The sequence below is a fragment of the Poecile atricapillus genome, chromosome 1, assembly GCF_030490865.1.
Source record: "Poecile atricapillus isolate bPoeAtr1 chromosome 1, bPoeAtr1.hap1, whole genome shotgun sequence".
NCBI classification, from domain to species: domain Eukaryota; kingdom Metazoa; phylum Chordata; class Aves; order Passeriformes; family Paridae; genus Poecile; species Poecile atricapillus.
This window is the reverse complement of record NC_081249.1, coordinates 146,502,153-146,523,609: the sequence shown is the minus strand read 5'-3', so window position 1 is coordinate 146,523,609 and position 21,457 is coordinate 146,502,153. Positions and strand designations below refer to the sequence as shown.

The window sequence follows — 21,457 nt, the reverse complement described above, 5'->3', positions numbered from 1 at the left end:
ATTGATTTGCAGGTACTTATGTGAAGGAGTTGTGATATATTTCACACAGTACCTACCTACATGTCCAGTCTCCAGTATGATAATTTTGTGGTCATCTTTTAAAATTTGCCAATAATGAATGAGTTAACTTGTGCTACACTAATGGATGAGCAGACGGGATATTGCAAGGATGTGTTCCAATTTCGATATTTTTTTTTTCTTTTTCCCCAACTGACTAGTTTTAAGATTATAAAAAAGTAACTGAAAATACTTTTTTTTTTAACCTAAGACTTACCTCCTGTGAGGGTAGAGTTAGTTCCCAATTTTAGCGACATGAGGGCACTTAATCTGTGAGCAGTCCAGTTAACTTTAGCAAGAGTATTCCTGTAAGTATAATAACTCAAACATTTGGGGAGAGTGCTCTTTTTTAAAATTTTCATTGTGTTATGTTTTAAAGTATTAGTAGCATTGTTACCTAAAGTTTCAGCAGTGAAAAATGACCTGAATTTGTTATGTTTGAGGAAGCCAGCTTGAGAACTGTTAGGTTTTGAGACATTATTGAGACTGTGAAGAACAACTGGCAAGCCTCTTGTGGCAGTGGCTTCCCTTACTGCAAAGTAGGGAGGTTATGAGGTTTATCTGTATCTGGGGCTCGTATTTCATTTTAGTCTTGCATAAGCTGAGTGACCAGTTCTTCCAGCCACAAAAGCCAAAACCCTACAGGAACTTGTAATTTATGTTCAGATGTGAATGCTGTGCAACTCTTGTTTTGCCTCTGCCAGAGGTTCAGTACAAAGCTTTTCACAGTACAGATCCTTTTCTCACGAGACAGGGAAACATTACCTTTTATAAAGGTCTGTATAAAGTAGTTAGTGTTTGTTGGGGTGTACCTTTTATGAGCACTTCATTAAAAGCAGGAGGACTTACCTATGATTTTATTGCCTTTAGCATTACATAGCAAGTAGCTGTCTCTGTGTACTGTTTCTCAGCTTGCTCCAGCTGAACCTGCTTTTTCCAGACTTGTCCTCTTTTCTCTGAGCTCAGAGTACCTCTTAAGGTGACAGCATGTAGCAGGTTATGAGTTGGAGGCAAAGAAGGAAGGGTCAGACACTTGTTTCAAAGAAAGGTGTTTATGGAAACATTCCAGTGTACCAAAATATTTGATCTTTAAACTGCAGCAGCCCCCTGGAGACCGGATAAGATTTTTATCCTTGAGCTTGCAGAATTGTTTGTTTGCCTTTCTTGTCTCTTTCTTATGTTATGTTTAAGATCCTCCTGCTTGGATTATCTTGCAATATTCACTTCAGTGGCTTGATGGATAGTGGCAAGATCAGCATGGTAGGTGGAAAGCTCCAGTGGCGTGGATATCAATCTTACACAACTAGAAGTAATTTTGGTAAATGCACCCCTTGCCTTCCTGCCGATGTCTCAAACCAGGGAGGGTCATGTGCCTAGCTTACTTGTATTAATCAACATAACTAGAATTCCATGTTAAGTTGGTTGTAAATTTACTTGTTAAATACCGCAGTTTACCAGTGTCCCCAATTATCTCTGCTTAATTAGAAATAATTTTTTTTCTTTCTTTACTCAATTCTTGTGGACGTTAATATTTTTGTATGTTTTATGTTAATTTCCTGTAGGCTCTCAAGGTCTGACATCAAGCTATGGTTACTTGCAAAGTCCACTAAATCCAATGTTTACTGTTATGATTTAGCATTTTGTTGTAGTTCTAGGATTTTTCTGCTCAGCTTGTGTGAAGAAAGACCAAGATCACCAGCTCCTTTAATGCCTTTTTGTTTGGAGTTCAGGGTTAGGAATATTATTGGCTTATTCTGTGTGGCAGAAGGATGCATTTTGAATTAATATGATTTCTGCATTTCTGATTAAAAATGAAAATGACACAATCAGCCTGATAACAAAATAATTTTGTGTGATTTAACTTTTTGCTGATATTTAGCCTTTCTCCCTACTTTGACAGTAATGCCTGTATTAATGCACATATTTGTGTCAAACTGATTGGGTTGCATGAGAATTCAGATAATTATTTCCCTTCTTTCACCTTCCCAAAAGGAAACTATAAATGAGCTGTAGCAGTGTCCTACAATGCCCTTCAGAAACCAGTCACTTTATGAATGTTTCTATTTTATTCTGTAGGTAAAAAGGAAGATGCATTGTGTGTTTTATTTACGTTTGAGGAGATCTGATAAAACTAGATATGAGCATGGATTTAAGTCAATGTAAAGACAATTTGGTTATATGGGAAAAAAAAAAATGGGGGGAAGGGGATTGGAGAAAAGACTTTCTGTTTACAGATATTTTCTTTGCATCTCAGAAGTAAAATAATGTAGGAAGAAACCTTTTTCATTGATGAACTGGTAGTTGACCAACCTGTAGTTTGAAAGGTGGTGGGAACAGCTCGGTTGGTGTAAATGGATTTGTGCAGCAATGGCCATGGGCACAAATGAGAGCTGTGAATGAAATATCTGTAGAATCTGAACTGGAAATTATCCACTATATCTGGACTGACTCATCAGCATCTTGTGTATAAATATTTTGATATGTGTGTTTACAAATGTGAACAAAAGGTACCTGAATGAAACACCATTGTCCCAGAACAGTGAAGTTAGATAATGTTCTTCCTGCAAGTTGTACTGAGCGCTTCACCTCCAGTTCCACTTTCCAAGAACTGAGACCACAGCTGAGCTGCAACCTTTGGCCTGGCATGAAGGGCAAGCGTTCTTCTTGCCAGCAGCAAGCAACCACAACAACATGGATCTCCTTGGCAATGTTTGTATTTGAGTTTACAGAGCTCATCTGGTATCTTCTTGTGCTTGGTACAGGCCCTTGACACTAACTCCCTGCATTTCTTTCCCTGACATCAGAATATAAAGTAAATGCTTTTTCATCAGAAAGCACTGGTAATGAAACCTTTGGAAAAAGGTTAGAAGCATAAGGAATGAGATAGGAAATGGAGATCTGTTTGTTTTGTATGTGCTATAGCCTTTGCTCCTAAAAGAAACCAATTTTTTTTTTTTTTTGATTACTCTGGATTTGTAGTTTTATTACAGTCACAGTGGTGACATTTTGTATATGTTTTAATGCCCTGTTTCTTAGATGACTTCTTTAAAGTACTTCTTTTCTTTAAAGTAGTTCTCATATTAGTGTGCTCCAAAATGTCCCTTCTATCTGAATCATGTACAATCCCTGCCTGTTTCCTGGAATCCAGTCCTCTGTCCTGGCCAGTTGTGCTGGAATAAGATGCCATGAACACCTAACATTGGAGTAACATAATGCAGGAGTATGTATTTTGATCCATGGAACCTATTTCAGATTTCTGTATCTCTGATATAGTACTTCTGCTGCCAAGGTGGCCTTCACTATCTGTATAACTGTTGCAGCTGTGCTTTCCATTCTTTATTTTACAAGGCTTAAAATGTACAGGTATTTGGTTCCCCTTGTAAAACCAAGTTAATCTTTAAAAGATACAACTTGCTGTCACTAACTTCAGAACTAATCATGTCTTCCATGTACTAGAGGGTTGACATGATGTGACTGGCATGGAAACTTTCTTTGAAGAGCTGTGTATCTTCCTGGGGGAGCCTGCAAGTTGTCTTCCTGTTTCCCCTGTCCTTTGCTGGTGAAACTGCTGATAGCATACTGTTCAGGAGCGAGTTGCAATTCATTGATACAATGTGTATTCTTTTTCCACCTTCCTTCTCTCCTTATACAGTATCAAGTCACTGCATACCATTACTAATTTATGACCTCTTCAGGGCATAGTAGTCACTTGATAAGATCTGCTTTGGTCTACAGGGAAATTACTGGTATTTCAATCAGTAAGAATGATACCCAGTGAGCAATATACTAGTTATCTTGTCTAGGTCACAGACAATTAAAAATCCTTAATAAGCTTTTGATTTCCCGTGTTTTAAAAACATGAATTTGTTCCCTAGAGCAAAATGTATTAGGTATTTGCAATTAGTGTGCTGTATATGTGTGACAACTTATAGTCCAATTTGAAAGTTGCTAAACATGTCACCTGTATCATTATTTGGTGGCTTCCTATAGATGTTATTTTTGTTTTAGAAGTAATATTAAGCTTAGTTATTTAGAAGTTTCCTTTTAGATATATATTAATATAGGTATTACAAAAATGTACAAAAATATTTTGTTAATGTTTGGGCTAGTTTTAGGCACAAATTAATTCAGGCAGTTATTGTCTTTTAAAGGCAAAAGTCTTAAGTAGACAGTTTTCTGGGTAGTCATTTTGTGAATGGTCAGGGTTGTGTGAACTAGGTCTTAGTTCATGTATTACAGTTCCGAGATCTACTGATGGAGGGAATCAATTTCACTGTCACAAATCTGAGAAATGCTTATTTACCCTTTATAACCAGGGTTATTACTACTGCCTCCTTCCTGAATTTTGAACTAGCAGTGTCTGTATTGACTGAGTGATGTGGATCACAGTCCTCTTGTTCTGCATGAGATGCATTTCTGTTATGCTCTGATTTAATGGTTGGATGTGCTTGATTAGGCCCTGGTGGTGTGATGGAAGAGGATCTTGTTTGAAAACCAAATTCACTTTGGTGGTTTAGGCAGCACTGGACATAAGACAGTAAAGATGCTCAAAAGGAAAGAGAAGCTTTGGAAAAAGACATACAGAAATGTAGATATTTAATATTGTAGCTCCCTGGATGATTTTAATCCAGTCTGAATTTACTCAGAAAACTGAGGTCTTGTAAGCCTCTGCAGTTTCCCTTGTTAGTCTGGGAATTCTGAGAGGCATTCAGCAGACTTGAGTGGAAATTGCTTTTCATGTCAGAGCTAACCTGCCAGAGAAGATGTGTTGGGTTCCAGTTGAGCTGGCTCTAGTGATCTGGTTTACTAGGTCATCAGCTGGCAATTGATGGCAGAACATGAAAGGGTTGAGAGAGTGGAAAAAGCCAAGACTCCTGCCCTCTGGGCTCCTGCTTCTTCCAGGAGGAGTGTGGTTGGCTGCCTGGAGGAGGCCCCAGGGGCGCCACGGATGCCCGGTGGGTGCCTCTGACCTTCAGTTTGCCTAGCTCATTTATGTCTCTGAAGTGGCATCACTTCTGTTTCACAAAAAGGTGATAAGGAGGAATGTTTGAAGCTCCAGTAAGAAAGTCACACATTGAGTATGGATTAGTCCTAGTTTGTAAGGCTGAACAATTCTGTAATCCATGCAAATCCAGTATGCTAACATAGCTTTTGTGTTTCTGTGGTTAGCTGGGTTAATTTTATGCAAGTCTGACTTGTGGCTTGGTTAATAAGTTAAAGACAGAGTGAAAGTTCGGTAAAAAGAAGAGGATGTTTAATCAAAATTGTAGTCTGAGGACAACCAGGAATTCTTGAGTGTTTCATTCTCAAACCCATGAGTTACTGGAAACAGTTTACTCTGTAAGAGTTGTTGGAACTTGCTGTGAATTAAAGGAATGTTTTAATATGACAGAGATTGAAAGAAACTTGTATTTTGTGGGATTTAGACACACAGAGGTATAGTATGAGAAAGCAGCTTTGCACATGTGAGTTCAGGATCAGTATTTCCAAAGTACGTTTAAAAATATAATTATTTGAAAGCATTTCGAGTACTTTGGTCGCTAAAAGGCATTGTCAAATGTTTTTATTAAGGCACCAGCTTCTCTAAGCTATGAAAGTTGGTTTAATAAACATCCTCTATTACTATAAACATCCTCTTGACCACCTGCCAATTAAGGCCTGAAAGGAAAGAGGAGGCAGGTAAAGCCTTTTACTTGAGCTTGTTTAAGGGCAGATATCCCATTATGTATGCATTTTACTGAGAAACAAGAGGTTTGTGAAATAAGCCTAACAAAAATACAGCTGGAAAAAAAAAATCCCTTTCTAAGTCTTGCAGTGTGGTATTATTTGTGCTTTGAATATAAGTATGCTTAACAAAATATTAACAATTGTAGTTAAAGGTAAGTTGCTGGAAAACCTTAGGCTGTATTTCTCAGATATAAGGTTGTATTTATAAACTTTGAAGTCCACAAAAAAATTCTGTAAAAAGTGAGTAGGCTTTAGCCAGTAATTTCATTAAGTAATGGGTCTGGCATTTTGCTGTTCACTTGTTTTTCCCCCTTTCCTTCCAGATTTATGCACAATTTTTGGCAAAGTAGTGAATGTGAACCAGAATTTGGCTTGATGGAATATTGAATGTAAACACAGTGCACACACATGCTGGTAGACAATTTCTAAGAGGAGAGTTCCTATAATATTTTCTCAATAGCCAGAGTTATTTTATGTTAATTACCATGCAGCCAAATTAGTCTTCCATTACACTGTGTTTTTTCTTGGTGTGAACTGACTTGGAATAGTATGCCTTGGTTTTGCTTGGAGGGTAGGGTCCTTCCAAGGCCCTCACAGTTGTCTCTGGGGTTTCTTATCCCTGCCTACTACAGGGTGGAAGGATTTCGGGACTTGTGTTGAGTGGTGAAATCATGAATCTGAAGGGGTTTTTGTTGTTGTAGGCTACTTTTATTTTCAAGGGATATTTTATTTTAGTCACATTGATGTTATTTACGTCTGATATTTATAATTACAGCTTTTTCCCCCCCTGAAATTATCCTTTTGTATGTGCTCTAATAGTTTTCCTCTTTCAATGCACAGTTAGTTAAGATTTGATTTGCAACATATTGGGATTTATTTTTGTAACTTAATGCAAAATGTGATGTGCTAGAGTGTGAAGAGTGAGTCTGTGAGCATTTGCTATCCTGGTGGCACGCTTTGATGAAGGTAGTTTTCCTTTGAAGCCTGGTACAGTGTTGATATTCCTGTCCTCTGCGAAGCTGTCTGCTTCCTGGTGCAGGGATTACAAGGAGCATTCTTCTGGCTAAAAGCAAACACTCCTATCTGGAGAAGTGCCCTCAGGTAACAGGTGGGTTTTGTTTTGAGGTTGGTGATAGGAGGGTTTTTCATGTGTTGAGTGTAGATATGAGGAAAGGCCCTTACTTGGGCTGTGTTAAAACCCAAATATTTTAAAAAGTCAGGGAAGTGTGAGGAACACTTATGATCAAGGTATTGAAAGTTGGTGTTGAAAGCAACCCAAGATGGTAAATCGAGACACTATTGCAATGTAAGGAAAGAAGTGAGTGAGCAGCATGATAGGAGTCCCTTCTCCTCTACAGTAAGCTTTGTGTTATTGCTGACAGCTGTTTTCAAGTATCTTACCAGCTATTTTGGGTGTTCAGTGAGCAACCAGTCTGTCTGCAGAGAATGTTTGTAAAATTCTTAAAAATGTGTTAAAAATGTATGCATCTTAGAGTACTGTATGAACACGGTGACTGCAATCGTGTGCTGCATATGAGTTTGTTGTGTGGTGTCACCCCTGTGCAGTGGAGTTGTGTTTCCTTAGCATTTTGGCTTTACATGGCTGTGGTGCTTGAGACACTGGTGATGGTGAACTCCTTTTGGCCATCATCTTAACTAAGTATGTAGTCCCTTCTAAAACAGCATAAAAATACGTCTTTAGTTTTGCAGACATTCCCATCTCAAGTATAACCTTTCTGTTTACTAAGCCTAAACTGGAACTGCTAATTATTCTGTACCCAGACACTGAAGTGAGATACGGGGTGGTGGATTGCTTTATTTTGGAGCCCAAACATCTTTTGGTCTAACATGTCACTAATGCTGTGTTCCCCAAATATTTGAAACTGAGCTGGAAATTTTTCTATGTAATTGCTAGATTATAATTTTGGATCTTTCTTAAAAATTCTTTTTTTTTAAATGTTGGAAATCAAGCAGACAATGCAGGAGGCTGGCTTGGATGAGCAGGGATCTTCTAGTAGAGCTCAGGCAAAAAAAGAAAGTGTATGTCCAGTGGAAGCAGACTCTGTTGTCATGGTAGGAATGCAGATGGGCTACTTGCCACTGAAGGGAGAAAATTCTTGTGGCTGAAGCTCAACTGGAGTTGAAGCTGAGCAGTTTGCTGGGTGTGTATAAAAAGAGAAGGGTTATAGGAAATGGGATAACATCAAGTTGGTGACTGGTCATTAGTGGGGTTCTGCAGGCCTCCGTTTCAGGCCTAGTTCTCTTCAACATCTTAAAAAATGACTTAGATGTAGGACTTGAAGGCATGCTGAATAAGCTGGCAGATAATGGTGTCGGTTCCTTGAAGACAGAGAAGTCCTGAAGAGAGACCAGGACAAATCACAGGGCTGGGCAATCACCAAATGGATGAAGTTTTAACAAAGACAAGGGCTAGATTCTGCATCCAGGATGGGGCAGCCCTGGATGTATGGACAGACTGGGGAACGAGAGGCTGGAGAGCAGCACTGTGGGCAGGGACCTTGGGGTCCTGGTCATTGGTAAGTTTGGATATGGGTCAGCAGTGCCCTAGCAGCCAGCCAGGAAGGCCAACCCTGTCTTGGGGGAATCAGGCACAGCTGGGCAAGGGAGGGGATTGTCTGTTCTGCTCTGGGGCAGCCTCACTTCCAGTGGTGTGTGCTGTTTGGGGCACCACAGTATAAAAGAGATACAAAGCTATAGGGGAGTGTCCAAAGGAGGGCTACAAAGATGAAGGGTCTAGAAGGAAAGCCATATAACAAACAGCTGGAGTCAGCTGGCTTGCTAGGCCTGGAGCAGACTGAGGGGAGACCTCATTGCAGTCTGACTTCTCAGGAGAGGTGCTGAGCTCTTCTCTCTGATGCCCAGTAGCAGGATCTAAGGGAATGGCGTGAAACTATGTTAGGAAAGATTTTGGTTGGGTATTAGGACAAGTTTCTTTCCCCTGAGGGTGGTTGAATAGGGAGGTGGTCACAGCATCATCCTGACAGAGTTCAAGAAGCGTTTGAGCAATGCTCGGAGGCACAGGGTGTGATTGCTGCTGTGTCCTGTGCACGGCCAGGAGTTGGGCTTCAATGATCCTTGTATGTCCCTTCCAACTCAGGATACTCTGTGAATCTGCAGTACATATGGGTGGAGAAAGGTCCATTAACATTAACTAGGGTGCTCTAGTTTGGGTTTGATTTGTCTCCCATCTATAGGACATTAGGGCTACAGAAGCACATCTTCAATTCCCTTTACATCAGTCACCTGCTATATTTTTTCCAAATGTTTCTGCTGAATCTTTTGGAATAAGAGTCAAAAGTGCATCCAACCCTAATTTTGAAGTGTATGAAAAGATTTTGAGTATGCTTGTACCTGATAAAATTGGTATTTCAGCGGAAGTTCAAGTGTTTTTTTTTTTTTCAAAAGGATGAACAGTAGTCTGAGGTAACTAGTAAAGCCAATAAGATGAGATTTTTTATTAGTGTGTCTTGGAGCTCAGCTCTCTTGGCAGTTGCTGTGTTAGCAGTGTGAGATGGGATCTGTACTTTCCTAGCAAAATAGAGAACTTTTTGCCTGGGAAGTTCTGGGTGTTGGGGGCAGCTACACGAGCCTGGACACAAGCCCATGTAGCCCCTGTAAGGGCACACGGTGCTTTTGTCCTCCCTCAGCCTGGCTGCTCCTTCCTACCTGCTGTATTTACAGGTGTGTGCAGCTGCAGGGCGGGCTGAGTCGAGGGATCAATCCTGCTGAAAGCCAACACTTCCAGAGACAGGGGAAGAGAGCTCTGCCTCTCCTTTGCCAGAAGCACGTACGTGCTTTATAATGTGTTTGACTGGCCCTGTATGGCCTTAACTGTGCTTGTCCCCCATGTTCTTGCTCTAAATTATTTCAATTCCGTGTAATGCATTACTGATGTTTTCCTTCCCATGCTTTTCCCAAGCCAGTCATCGTGCATTTGTAGCAATGATGCTGTCATATTGTTAAGTCTTACTGTTAAGACTGAGTAAAAATAATTTAAGACCTGCCATAGGCTCCTTGTGGACACTGTTAGTAGCATTATATAACCCTAGGGATTTTCATAGTGGGTCTCCAAATGAATAGGGAAAACAAAATGCTGTTAGGTAATTTAAATGGCCACAGTGCATCTGAGATGGTCTTTTCTACATATTCTTATCTGTAAAACAGTTTGAAGCTTTGTCTGTGTGTTCTCTTGGAATGCAAAATAAAATTAAGTAAAGATTATTGGATTTTTACTTCAGGCATGCAGGAAAGCTTTTTTTAGGTAAGAATGATGTGGACACTATTTCAGAATGATTACCTGACTTCAGGTTTCTTATTATTTAGTGTAAGAGAATAACTTTTTTTTGCTGGAGACATTCCTTTATCTATGTATTTGAAGGAATGTCATGTGGAGTTTATAACTTCTACCTAACTCTCCTGTCACTGAAGCTCACCGAGTTGTGCAACTTTTCAGTTGTTGGATATGAATAGACAACTACTTCTCTGAAAGACTAAAAGAAAACATGCTAATTTTTCCCCTCAAGATTTATAGCCACTTTATTTTCACAATAAATGGGTGGAATATAAACCTTTGCTGGCATGCTTGTTTGGATGAACTACTCAAACAGGCTCTTCTCAAAGCCTATATTTAGAAGAGCATTTATGTTCTGCACTAAAGAATATATGGAAGTAGATGAAGAATGGATGTGTTCCTGTGGATTCCTGACCGTGGTGGATTGTGATTCAAATGGACTAAAGCAGAAGATGCTATTTGGATTGTGAAATTACTGAAAAAGAAATGTTCATTTGCAATATATGGGTTTTACACTTCTCTTACTAATTCTCCCTTTACATTTGAAATTTTTAGCCTGCCATAAGATTAGAGTTTCCTCTTTAATGGAAATCTCTGACACACAGAGTGTATTGGATAAAGAACTGGATGTGGATAGTGGGTGCTTCTGGCTGGGTGAGTTGGGTTCTTCTGTGGCTGAGCTGAGCCTGCTGGAAACAACACGGCTGTCTTCTGGAGGAGTGCAGCTGCTGGTGGAGGTGTTCACACCTCCTTCTCAGTGGTTCTGTGGCTTGGAAAAAAACACAGACTCCCTTATTGCCAGTGTTGTGTTCTCAACACACCCTTTTTAGTTTTAGGTTAGCATCTACCAGTAGCTTCTGCAACTTCTGTAATTTTTGGTCAATTACACTGGTGCTGGAGGTCTGCAGTTTATAACACTGAAGAACCTTTCCTTAAAGAGTACCTTTTTGTAAAGGAAAAATAAACTCTGTTTTTTTAAACATCTAAATAAAAAAACCCCAACTTATATTGTCATTTTATTAAGTCAAACTTATGTTGTCGTTATCTTAAATCACTCTTCTGCCCTTGTACTTCTAGGTTATGTTTTTCCCCAGCATGAATGAACAGTTACTGAAGTGTAGAATCTCAGGTTGAGTCACATGGATGTGTTTAATGTACTTCATTAGGAGTGTGTAGCCTTACTGTTCTGTTTCTTCGTAATCTAATTTCTCATATAAATAATTTTCTTAGTTTGTTTCCTGGAATTGCAGTTTGATTAGAAACAAGGTTGTCGAATATTCCTGTTAGGATAAAATAATGAATTGTTCAGCAGTGTATGTTTCTCTCCAAGGGTTTTAGTTACAAAGTGTTTTGACTGCAGCATTTGTAGATAAACAAATGTGCTATTTTTGTCCCCTTCCAGTCCAAAAATATAGCAGAAGACCCCTGATTTCATTTTGTCTCCATCTCCTAAGTTGGATTCAAGCATCTTGTAATTATTCATTTGGCTTCAGACCGTGATACTTTTAAAGGTTATGGGTCTAGTGTCAGGGTCAGTGTCAGTGTAGTCCACTGACACTAACTGGGTAATTTTTCTGGCCTTGAGTTGAACATTTGAAGCTGTGAATGAACTTTCATGGGTCCATAATAGTTAGCTTTAATAATAGTCTCTGGATTCACAAAGTATTTCTTATATTTCTCTTTTGGTTTGGGTTTATTAAAAGTATTATGTTCAGAGTGTTCTGCAATTCTCAGCTCTTTCTTCCCACAGATAAATAAGCACCAAGTTCTCAGAATGTAGCATACTTTATTAAAGAAATGGCAGCAACTTCAAAATGGACAAGAATCAAGGCAGATTCCAAAACTTGTCTGTTCAGATAAAAATCTGGCATTGAAGAGGCTGCTGCTCTTCATGGCTGGGCATGTAGTTTGAGAAAAATTGTATTAGCACTGAGTTTTCTTTTTTTTTTATGTGCAATTTTACTAATGTTCTGTATCTGCTTCTGCTGCAATTCAAATATTTTCTCATTTGAAACTGAGTATAAAATCTGATTTGTTTTTCCTTTACCCTTTCTCCTTGGAGATCTATCAAATTATCTTCTGCTTTAGATTTAAGCTCTTCATGGAAATTAATCATTCTGAGCCCCTGTGAGGTAAATATTATTTTCATTAATAGGAAAATTGCAAAGCAGACAAGTAAAATTGCTTGTTTGAATTATGCAGAACTCTAGACATGTGGTCAAATTGTTAGACTGCCTGTTTTCAAGAAATTCTTTGCAAAACTTTTCTAATGTAAGCTGTAATAATATTGATACTTTCTAAGCAGACAGAAAAATACTTCTTCTTGTTTCCTGAAGCGTTGTGTAACCAAGAGGACAACTATGAAATATTTTATATCTTGAACTGTGGATAAATGAGCTGTCTACTGAGATGAGTACAAAACAGCTTGCAGTTTTCCTGGGGAAACAAAGAATCCTTTTAAATTTTATCTTTATCTGGCAAAAAGCATGAAGGTCTTTGAATGGGTAGAGAAACATCCACTCTAATGGAAATGACCAAGTCTGCCAAGTGAATCAAATAGGAATGGAGATGTAAGGTGCTTGTGTCTTACAAAAGAACAGATTATCAGTTTCCGTGAAATGCAGGAGAGAATATCTTAAATATCTTTCTTTTGGCTTTTTCAGTAGGATGGAAATAATGAGTTCTGCTTTATTTTAAAGACCCTGTAGAGGAAATTTTTTTTATTCTTGAATGGAGGCTTGTAACATAGCAGAGCAGAAGCTTGGTTACATATGCAAAAAGCTTTCTAGCTAAAGAATTGTGTCTTGTTATTATAGTTGAATTTTCAATTAGAGATAGAAGATACAATTTATGGAGTGTGAAACTTAGAGATTACTAGGATTTTCAGTTTTTACACAGTTTCAAAGCTTTTGAAGACAATAAATTCTCCTTAACAGTGGAATTTTTCATATTATCTTGGATATTTTGAAACTATAGTATGTAGTTAATACCTTTTTTAGTGAATTTTACAGCAGTATGCATCTATACAACTTTTTACTGGGAAGCTTCCTTCTGCAGCAAGTGCTTGTTTCTGGTGTGCTGTGAGGGTGACTGGACTGGAGGCTTATAGAAGTGATGCTCACAGCACAAATGCACTTGACTAGAATCTACATTTGGATATTCCGTGTTTAAATGCCTTTTGTAATAAAGGGCCAAGTAGTGGAGCTTCTGCAATATTCCAGTATGTTGTGAAAGATGGGGCAAATGCGATTTCTTTTCACGTGTTGTTTGATGGCACGTGTTCAGTGACGGCACCTCATTGCTCTTAATTTGTTCACTGTTAGGCAGATCTTTGCCTTCTTCTTTTGGACACCTAATTTGCATATCTAATGTTTTTGCTTAAATTTTGTGTATTACCAATTTATTGAAGTGCTGCTGAAAATCTTTCATACAAAGAGAAATCATTATTGGCCTTTACCATGGGTGCTAGAAGTCGGAAGACCAATATTTTTGATGAATACTTGGCTGCTGGATGACCCTGGCAACTTCTTCTCTTCTCTTCTCTTGATTTTCCCCTTCTTTACATTTTATTTAATGATAAGTACCTTATCTGCTAGGCACTTTGAACACCTATCAGCCTGTGAAAGCATCCTAACATCAGCATATTCTCTATGGTGCTTCCTCTGTCTTTATTGACAAACAGCTTTAAAATCCCAAAGTCTGTTGAGGCACCAGCTCAGTCTTTCTTTTAACAGCAGACAGATGGATTAAAATGAGTCTTCAAATTGTGAATGTGCAAATTCTGTGCTGAATTTGCCCTAAATGTTTTTCCAGCATTTTCTGCTGTAGACAGATTATTAGTTCTTTCTTTGGCAGCAGTAACTCATTCTATAGTGTGAAATCCTGTCCTTCCTTCATAGCTTAGCTGTGACTGCTAGATTTAAAAGTAATAGAATGACTTCTGTGAAGAGTAAACCTAACTTGTAAAGAGGTAATATTAGTATGAAGGATGGGTCATTCATTACCTAATGTAAGGAGGGGGGAAGTGGACTATATTTGTTGATGATTTTCTTCATTACAAAAGGACGTATTTGCATACCTTGCATTAAAGTGCTTACTGTTATCAGAAATAACTCCGAAGTTCACATTTTCATGGTTGTGCTCTGTAAACTCAATGTTTCACTTCAGTTAGTCCAAGTCTGAATGAAAGCATTAGTTCATAGATAAGGAGCTCTTTCAATTAGGCAGCATCCTCTTTGTATAGGTATTTTACTTGTAGCATATGCAGTTAGTAAAGGTAAACATTAAGCCATTTGTATGCTATTACAGTCACACTGTAGAAAAACTAGAGGCTAGAAAAACTGGCCTCAGCATAGAAGTCTCTAAGCCACGGTGGTTGTGAATAATCAGGAAAAGTTATTTAATGCAGGAGAATGATGTTGTGAACATCAGAAGAAGCCTTTTACTGTTAAATTAATTTAAATGAAATTTTGTTTCACTAACACTTTTGAGAAAAATGTTAAGGATTCCAGTAATTGACTCTTGTTGACAAGGCAGCAGAGAAGCTAATGAATTGAATACGTTGGTGCTAATTTTGATTGATACTGTGTAATTATGATGTCAAAGGTATTTAACTTTGTATCAGGCTGCAAATCTGCTTCAGACTTTTAGTCTACCCTGGAGAGAAAAAAATACATAAAATGGGAAAACCCAGACACTCCCCCAGCCTGAGCTATTTCACAGAAGAGTATGAGAGAGTTAAAAGGTTTCACTAGTTAAGCCTACTTCCTTGTCAGTAGCGTATCTCTGAGAAACTCCGGAACGTCTTAGTGTCTGAAAAGCAAAAAGGAGATGTTCTCTCTGAATTTTGATGTCAGCAGCAGCAGAGTATCCTCTTGACAGCCCTCTGTGCTCTTCTAACTTTTTTTCTTTCCTAATAGCTTTGGTCTAACTGGAGGTCTTAAAGCCTGAAGGTAAAAGACAGCCTTCCAAACTAACTTGAGCTGCTCTGTTCTCACCAAGAAGAAATAAAACTTCATTTCTTACCTAAAAGCAAAATTTATGGAGAATACAAGAGATCCAGTTATTGTGGTCATGACTTTTGAAGCAAATGTTCTTGAGACTGACAAGCCAAGCATGAAGGGATATGCTTTCTTAGGATGTAAATTCTGTGTGTGATTCATTTGTTGTGTAATATTGTAATGTATTTTTGGTTTATTAGAATTATATGTTGATTAGTATTGAGAGAGGTTTTATTGTCAAAAATAGTACTTCACTGTTCACCAAGGAGAAAGTCAAGATGGCTATGATTTGAAAGGTTAGTAGTAATCTATACTACCTTATTTTATTATAAACAACTCCATCTTTTCCAGAATTAGGGATTTCAATTGTTAGAACTTTTTATAAACCATTATTTTTTTTTTGTACCTATTTCTCTTCTTGGTTCTATGTTTTTTACCATTTCGTATTCATTCAGATCCTCCTTGTTCAGGAGGTTTTCCTGCTGGTGAGTTTCGTAGCTCCCATTGATACTTCATCCCTATTTGTCTTTCTGTCCCAGAAGAATTGGTACTTCAGTGAGCCTCAGGAGTATTTTATAAGTAATTTTAAGAGCTTAGTTGTAACTCTGCCAAGTGTGCTGCTTTTGCTTGCCATATAGTTTAGGGCAGATCAGGCTTGGTGCTTTTCAAAATCCTGTCTTGCCTGTGTTTCTGTTGTGTATGAGTAATAGGCATTAGTCCTTAACAATCATACAGTTGGAAAGTTGTAGAAGAGTTGAGTTTACATTGTAGTAATGATACTTATCCATTTCTGTCATTCAGCATCCTCAGTGACAGCATGTCTGGTTGGAGATGAAACTTTGGGCTCTGTGAAAGCTTTGGTTGCAGATGGCTTCTCAGGAGTGCTGCTCTGTGGGCTGTTCTATGTTGTGGCAGTGTTCTGTGGGTGCAGGAATTCAGTCATCTGCTAGGCACAGGGCTTTGAAGTTACCAGCCCAAACAGTCAGGGGAATTAGGTGCTGAAGTCCTGTCTCCTTGTGACTGGTTGCAAAATAGGTTGTAGGCTGGTGTCCAATGCCATGGGAGAAGCAGCATCTTTTCCCTGCAGTGAATCATCTCATGTTTATTGAAGTTCACTGGTGAAACTTGTCCTGGCTGTCTTCATTCTCCAGTAGTAATTGTGGTAATAATCAGCCAAAGCACATACGTCAAAAGCCTTTTGTTTTTATTCTGAAGGGAAAGACAGAGCTATTAAAAGTATTTTCATAGGTTTATGATGGCATGAGAACACTTCATAGAGGTTTCTTTATTAGGAATTATAATGCTCATAGGTGATGCCTTCCTAAGGTAAACCAAGAAGGATATTTTCCACTGATGCTTGTTCCTTCCTTCTTTTGAAAAATCTGGGTTCATTAGTAGGACATCCTGAAAGGCATGCTTACTTCTCTTAGGAGATAAATGGTGAAGGCTATGCAGGGTAGGGAGGAAAATATATTTTATAAGTCTCTATGAGAAAGGATCTATCTGAACTTCTTGTGGTTATTTTTTCAGCAGTTTCAAACACTGTTAGATTGTGCTGAGATTAGTTAGTGTTTTCAGACAGCATTCTCTCTCCTTATGTTTTTGAGCAAGCTTTGTCTACAATTTCAATACTTCTGAAGTTATTAATTATATAAGACTTTTAAAGCTTTGAACTGCTGTTCTGCAGGTGACTTGCTGTTTTGTGAGAACAGCTTTTACAGGCTGTGGCAAAGAAGTGGGGGAAGTGAAGCATTCCTTGGGTAGGTGGTGGATTCTGAGATCAGAGGGATGAATCTGCAAGGATTCCTCCTCTTGCTTGTAGTACTGCATATTGATAGCTGGAACATAGCAAGCAACCCTTGAATTGTCTTCAATTAACACGTTTTGGTTTGTTCAAGGGTGATGTCATAAAATAGCCTTTTTCAGTAGAACCAGGTTCTTTCTTCCCTCCCTCCTTACATACGCCTACACTGATGTTTTTTCAGTTCTACAAGTGTGTGTTTTCTCACTCTCTCTGCTGTGTAGGCGGCCTTCCCAATCACAATTAAGCTTCACAGGCAATCTTTTACAAAAAAAAAAAAGAAAAGAAAAAAAAATATAAAAAAGTCATCTTTACACAGCAGGTCTATAATTTAATACCAAAGGAAATGGAGAGTTCTGGGTCAGAATTGGTGTCTCTTAGTAATGCTTGAATTGGCAAAAAATTTCACCCCCCCCAAAAAAACCCCATGAAATTGCTTTCTTGACCACTACCTGTGGAAATTATTTTTTTACATTCTACCTGAGTGATTTGCCAAAATGTCAGTTGCGATGACAAACAAATAGGCTATAAATCTTATACTTGCTTTGTTAAGCTAAGTTATAATTGAGCTTTTCTATCCTAGAATTGGAATGCAATTCTAATGAAAAACACAAACTCAGTTCGTTGACAATATGAAAGTTAAAATGCAGATCTTCTGGGAGTGTTGCCTTATATTAAATATGATTTTAGTTATCTCTGCCGTTTAGAAACTGCTTTTGCTGCACTGCATTATTATTTTTTGTTTACTTGCGGCTCTTTTGCTGATGCACCTCATTTTTCCAAGGCCTTAATTTCACACCGTACTTTGCAAATAAGCCTAAACTTAACTTGCAACAAAAAAACCCTTAGCTGTATTTTTAATTGCTCAAAAAAGATAGCAATAATCATTTTCATGACGTCTGTTGATAACACTATTTGGCATTTCTTAAAAAAATTTTGTTGATGCTATTGTTCTTGACATCAGGTAGGTATTCCAAGTTGATTCCACTCTGTAAAGAAATACTTTTGGGAGAGTAGCAATGGGTGACTTCAAATTTGCTTATCAACCTATGAAATTTCAACAACAATTATTACACAAAGGCCTTGTACCATGGGTTTATGTGCGGTTTGTGCTAGTGTTGCAGCTGAAAGGAACAGTCTTTCTCTGCTTATGCTGTCTGGTACCTTTTCTGCTTCATGTCAGTACAGGTGCTCATGTAGCTGTGCAGCGAACTGCAAAAACCAGGCTGAAGAATAATCTAGGTCTTCTTCTTTAGGCTCCTTACTTAGAGCTGTATTTTAATCTCTCTTTGATATGATTCACTGTACATCTTCTCTAACACGTGAGCTTGGTGGGAGTAGAGTAGGACAAAAATTCATTGGCAGTATGTGCTCTGCCTCCAGCTTGTGCCTCTGCGGAGTTCTCGGGACTGCAGCATAAATCTCCATGGTTACATCTGTTTGCCCAGGCTAATTTTAGAGGACTCCTATCATCTAAGAGATTCAAGCCTTTTGTAGCAATAGGCAGAAGTCAGGTGTTAAGAGTAATTCTGAAATGATACAGATTATAATCTGGGAACTGGTAAATAGGAAGGACCAGCTTTGAAACCTTTAAATTTCCTTCTACACTTGGAGACTTCTTAGGGTACTGCAGCTGGTGGCTTAGATAAAAACTCCTGCTCTCCCTTGTGTTTGACATGTGTTACAGACTTTATGTTGATCAGTGAGGAAAAAAAGTGGGCCACAGTATTGCTAAATGTCCCCTTTCTTTCAGGCATTGCCAAGAGTGTGTTTAATCTCTAAATGCCTGGCAGAATGTGTTCTGGAAGAAAATAACTTGATTCAGAGAAGGGGTGATAAAAGAAGGGTTGGGATTGTTGTAGTGAGAAAATTATCATACAGACTTTCTCAGATGTGTAAGTTATATGCAAAAAAATCAATAGATTCACAGCTTTATTCTCCTTCATTGTCACTTCTGACTTCTTACAAGCACAATATTCAGAATACCCTTTACCTTTTGAAATATATTTCATTTGATTGCTTTCAATTCAAATTTTGTTCATGACCATGATCTTTTTGCTTCTAGGTTTCACTGTGGTATGATTCATCAGAAGTAGACTGTGACGTCAACTGGGAGTTTTTACTGAAGCTGCATGTGTCTGCTTTCTCAGGAATTTGGATAGGTAAGAGCGCATGTTCTGCCTTCTCTACCTTCTGACCTTTTGGAGTACTGCTAGTTGTCACAAACTGAGTGTTGTGTTTGACTGCTGATAGCATGTAATGTTCCATGCAGTGTGTAAGGGGTGGTCTCCAGCAGGATGGTTACCCGTGGGCTGGCTGCCACAGAGTGCCAGACTGTATCCCAGGCTGTTGCTGAACGCTTCCTCTATACATCAGTGTTTTTCCAGAAGGGAGATGCAAGGGAACTAGATGGCTATTCCCTCCCCCCTCCTTTCTACTAGGTATGTGTAGAAGTGTTTGCAAAAGCAGGTTGGGCTCTGTTCAGGCTGTGTGACAGAATGCCTGCTTTTGTCACATTTTCTGAAACATAGCAGTTCTTGTAGGTGGTTTCTTTTAACCCACTTGTGAAACTAAACTGATGTTGTAAGGAAGAAAGGGGTGATTCTTCTGGATGTGCCTGATCCTTGAAAAAGACTGGTTTTTAGTACATGATCTTTCACAGAGTAGTGTATTATATTAGAAGGTAAAATGGAGGCAGCAAGTGTGAGATGCTGCAGTTTTGCCCATGCAGCCTTGCCCTCTGCCTTGTACTAGATGCAAGTCCTTGACATGTGTAATGACCTGGTTCATATGGTATATGAAGAAGGTTAGTAAATGGCAGTGTGTGGGTTTGGGGTGTGGAAGGAGAAGAGATGTGGAGCAGTGGTGTTGGTTTTTCAAAGATGGGCAGGATTGGATTTGTTTTCGGATAGATCAGCTTCCTGATTTAACAGGTTGTGCAAGCAGTAGTGGCTGCCTGGAGGGAAGTGACCAGAATTTGCTATGGACTGCAGGGAGAACAAAACTGGAGATCTCAATTAAGACCAGTTGAAGCAGATTTGTACCCAGGCAGTAAAAACAATCTCCTCCACTGAACATGTTTTAATCATGTGTTTATTAACACATATTGAAACCTATAGATACAGGATATGCAAAAGAAGTCCAGTCTGGAAGTAACAGTGTAAAAAACATTGCTGCCAAAGGAAAAACCCTCCCTTATAACATCAGTTCATCAGCCTGTTGGATGTCAAAAGAAATGAATAGGTTTCTTATGTGAGAGAATGTGCTCTGTAGCTGTTGCAGTTGCCCTGAAGGATGTTGTTGTATTGAAAATGTCAATTTAAAACTCTTCTGAAACACTGTCAGCAAAGCTGCATTGCATTGGCAGAGATTTAGCTTCTGAGGTGGTGACAAAATCTTTCCTTCAGAGAACATATATATACTGGAAACAAGCACATTTGCTCACAGATCTAGTGGAGCCCTTGGAAAAGGCTATTTTAATTATTTTGGCTTTTCCCATGAGTCATTTTACCTTGTAATTTGTCATCATCTTTAGTGTTGGTTTTTACAGAGAATCATTACTGGGGTTTTCTTTGATACATAGCTCTCAAAGTTACCACAGCGGGGAAAATAGTGTCCATGTCTTTTGCACCATACAAAAGTTTGTTTTGTTTTGTTTTTTTTAATATAAAATTTGCGGTCCTAAGAGACTATTTGAAAATCATGATAGTAAACACCGTAGTGGGGCATGGACAGTGAAAAAGGGCTGTCTTGAGTTATGAAGTAAGAGCAGTCTTAGTTATTAGTTTAACTTACAGGTGGAAAGTAAATGAGTAGTTTTTCCCCCTACTATGTTTGGATTCCACAGTCTAGGGTTTTTGTCACATACTTTCCATAAAGAAGGATCAGGTAATTAAACTTCATTTTGCCAGTGGTGTTACCATGTTACACCACTGAAACATTGAAGGTGATAAATTCCTTTTTATTATACACATTTTACCATTTTTGTTTGAAGTGGAAATTTTTCTCAGCGGAATGAAAAAAATTTACCTCTGTGGAATTTAAAAAAAATTTAAATTTCAACCTGTAGCGAATCTAGTAATACAAAGTTGTACTTAAAACCTAATTAATTTAATTCATTTTAGTAACAGTTCTGGTTGCTGGTTGTTTATGAATGTGTGGGCTTGTGGTCTTATAGACCCAGTCTTGTTTACTGAAATTCTTGAGCAGGTTTTACAGTTGGGTGTTGAACATAACCATATTAACAAGCAGCTTTTTTAAGGAACAGTATCGCACTCCAATAAAGCTGATATTTGTTTGTTTCAAATAGATAATCTTAATTGGATTTCTAAGGATATTTAGGTGCAAAACATTCAGCAGCATAAGCTCGGTTTTGTCAATTCCCCATATTCTTCTGTAGATACTGGCAGAATAAAACTCAAAAATTCTGCATGAAATTTTACTTCAGATTGCTTATTTGACCTGAACTTAAAATGAAGAGGACTTGTGGGGAGGGAAGAGGAAGAGATGGCCACTGTGTGCAAGTGGCTGATGTTGACTTTAAGTTACATATTGCTGGTT

General features: G+C 38.4%; 1 protein-coding gene across 6 annotated transcripts in view; it reads left to right on the top strand.

The window, feature by feature from the left end:
• Positions 1 to 21,457, top strand: part of SIPA1L1 (signal induced proliferation associated 1 like 1) — a 199,477-nt gene that overhangs the window by 47,065 nt on the left and 130,955 nt on the right. For all 6 annotated transcript variants that reach the window (XM_058842505.1, XM_058842487.1, XM_058842514.1 and 3 more), the window contains exon 3: positions 18,963 to 19,059. The gene's annotated coding sequence lies outside the window, so the exon portion shown is untranslated. The remainder of the gene's footprint in view (positions 1 to 18,962; positions 19,060 to 21,457) is intronic.